The following is a 3,648-nucleotide window of genomic DNA, read 5'->3' on the forward strand; positions in this document are numbered from 1 at the left end:
TCAACGACTTAGTAGTTTTCTGTTCTATCAGCCCAGTACATCTCAAGTTCATAGCGGAATATCAATAGAAGCACACAAAAAGGAAAGGAACTTCCTGGGGCAGCAGGTTCCTGAGACACCATAGCGTCACATCTGCCTCAGCAGATTTACTAGTTTTCCTAGTCTTTGACCTTCTAATGGGCAAAAATCCAGGACCAACCTTTTGATACATGGTTTATTCAGTTCAGGCTCCAAGTTCTAGTATTTTAGACTTTGACTTCACATAGGACCACCTTACAAGTCACTTCCCCATCATCTTATCTAAGTAGATTGCCTGTTTTTACTGGTATCATTATCTCTGTACTGTGTTCACTTCCTGTATAGTATTACAATCTGAGAATTTGTGAATCTATTTTTTTTTCTGGCTCTTGCCTGCTTCCTTTATTACACTGAAAGCTCCACACCATCAGAGAACTTTTTTTTCTTCCTACCAGTTTGTACCCAGTATTGATTAGGGTGCTTGGTAAATAGGCTTTTTGATAATTTTTGAATGCATTAAAGGTCTTTTTTTTTTTTTTTTTTTGGTGGTGCTGGGGATTGAACCTATGGGCATTCTACCTCCGAGCTACACCCCCAGACTCTTTTGATATTTTGTTCTGTAATGGGGTCTCACTAAGTTGCTGACACTGTCCTCAAATCTATGATTCTCCTGTCTCAGCCTCCCAAGAACTGGGATCACAGGTTTGGGCCACCATGCTCAGCACCACCATCCCTGGCACATTAAAGATCTTATACTCTCTAGGTTCCTTACATTACCATTGCTTTACCCTGGGACACATGAGGTGGAAACATTTTTTTTTTTTCCTTGTGATACTGGGGATTGAACCCTGGGGCATTTTACTTCCAAGCTACAACCCTATCCCTATTTATTTATTTATTTATTTATTTATTTATTTATTTATTATTTTTGCGGTTCTGGGGGTGGAACCCAGAGGCATTCTACCTCTGAGCTACACCCACAGCCCTATTTTTTATTTTATTTTTGAAACAGAGTCTCACTGAGTTGCCGAGGGCCTTACTAAGTAGCCGAGGCTGTTCGTGAACTGCAATCCTGTCTGGCCTCCTAAGTGCTGGGATTACAAGCGTACACCATCACGCCTAGCTATTTTTTCCTTCCTTCCTCCCTTCCTTCCTTCCTTCCTTTCTTCCTTCCTTCCTTTCGCAGTACTGGGGATTAAAACCTGGGATATTCCATCTCCAAACTATACCTCCAGCCCTATTTTTTTATTCTTTATTTTGAAACAAGATCTTACTAAGTTGCGGAGGGCCTCACTACGTAGCTGAAGCTGCCTGGGAACCTGCCATCCTCCTGTCTCCGCCTCCCAAGTACTGGGATTAAAAGTGTAGGAAACATGTTTTTTAACCTTCCCAATGAATAGCTACCATGTATTAATGTATGTATTTATTGATTGTGGTGCTGGGGATCAAACTGAAGGCCTTGCATGTGCCAGGCAAGCACTCTGCCACTGAGCTGTACCCCAGCCCTAGAGCTCCTTTTCCATTATATACATGGCATTTTTCACTATATGTATAATGTATGTATATATATTGCCTGCTAGAGTTCATGTTATATACTTGCTTCTAAACTGTCATGGAGCAGCGTAGCAGATCTGAAGCTTCTCTCTTCTTAACTTTGCCCCTTGTTCTTAGCTCCTTTCATCTCTGGATCCCTGAGTGTTCTCCATCGTTTTCTAGAAGTATCTCCTCTTGGATCCTCCGCACTTTTTCCAAGTGTGCTTTCGCAAGTAGCTATGAAGTTAGATCTGATATAGACGTACCCTTTAAGGCACAGGATGTTGAATGATGACATTTCAATGCCAATTAATTCAGATTTAGATTTACTACCAGTTTTTTATTCACCAGTTTTTTATTCTTGGGTATGGTGATTATGACCTACTTCTTTCAGTCTCTCCATTTAATAATGGTTGGGGTCCCCTCCATTTTGGGGGTTACTGGGGATAGAATCCAAGGGTATACACCCCAGCCTTTTTTTTTTTTTTTTGAGGGTCTGGGGATGGAACCCAGGGGCATTCGACTGCCAAGTTATACCCCCTGTCCTATTTTTTATTCTTCATTTTGAAACAAGGTCTCACTAAGTTGCCAATAGCCTCATCAGTAGCTGAGGCTGTCCACCAACCATGATCCTCCTCCTGAATGCTGGGATTACAAGTGTGCGCCACCACGCCCAGTTTACCCCAGCCCTTTCTTATTTGAAACAGGATCTCACTAAGTTGCTGCGGGTCTTGCTAAATCGCAGAGGCTGGCTTTGAACCCGTGATCCTTCTGTCTCAGTCTCTCAATGCTGGGATTACAGGTGTGCACCCCTGCAGCTGGGTTTCCATTGTTTTTTGTTTTGTTTTGTTCTTGGTACTGAGGATGGAACCCAGGGACGTTCTACTTCTGAGCTACATCCCCAGCCCTTTTTCTCTTTCTTTCTTTCTTTCTTTCTTTTTTTTTTTTTTTTTTGTGGATATGGGGATGGAACCCAGGGGCATTCGACCTCCGAGCTACACCATCTGCCCTAACTTTTATTCTTTATTTTGAAACCGGGTCTCACTGAGTTGCAGAGGTCTCACTAAGTAGACGAGGCTGTCCGCGAACCGCGATCCTCCGGTCTCAGCCTCCAGAATGCTGGGATTACAAGCATGCACCACCATGCCCGGCCTTTATTTTTCATTTTGAAACAGGAAACAGGGTCTTGCTAAGTTTATGAGGCTGGTCTCATAAACTTCTGTCTCAGCCTTCCAAGTTTGGGATTTCAGTCATGTGCTACCATGCCTGGCTGTCCATTGTTTTTTTTTTTTTTTTTTTTTTTGGACAAAATATTTCTGTTAAACTATATCACTCTGGGCTTAGTTGTACATTACCTGTAATCCCAGTACTAGGGATGCTGAGACACAAGAGGATCATAGGTCTCAGTAACTTAGCAAGACTTTGTTTCTGTATAAAAAATAAAAAAGGCTAACGGTAGAATGCCCTTGGATTCAATCCTCAGTACAAAGAAAAAAACTTAAAAAAAAAAAAACCCAAACAAAATATGATAATCACATGTATGGAACACACACAAAACATTAAGTATGCAACATTTTTTTTGTGTGTGTGTGTGTGTGTGTGGTACTGGGGGTGGAACCCAGGGGCTTTTCTACTCCAGGCTATACTCCCAGACCTATTTTATAATTTATTTGGAAACAGGGTCTTAACTAAGTTGCTGAGAGCCTCACTGAGTAGCTGAGGCTGGCTTCTAACCTGTGCGATCCTCCTGTCTCAGCCTCCCAAGCGCTGGGATTACAAGCATGTGCCACCACGCCCGGCTCATGTATGCAACATTTTTAGAAGGTGAATACTCCCTATGTTTCTACCACCCAAGATTTTTAAAGATGATTGTTACAATACCCCCAAAAGTCTTTATCCCAGATAAATTGGGTGGGACCAGGATAATGGCAAAAAAGAAGAAGGTAGCATAAGAAAACTGTAATTCACTATTTTCTAAGGAAGCTCTGGATATATCACTTCTATTTAGAGCAGAATAGGCTGTTAGACCTATTTCAAGCTTGACATTGTCGGACTCATAAAATACAAATGATTTTATTTTTACAGACCATTTCAGAG

This window comes from Muscardinus avellanarius (assembly GCF_963383645.1).
Source record: "Muscardinus avellanarius genome assembly, chromosome: 4".
Lineage (NCBI taxonomy): Eukaryota > Metazoa > Chordata > Mammalia > Rodentia > Gliridae > Muscardinus > Muscardinus avellanarius.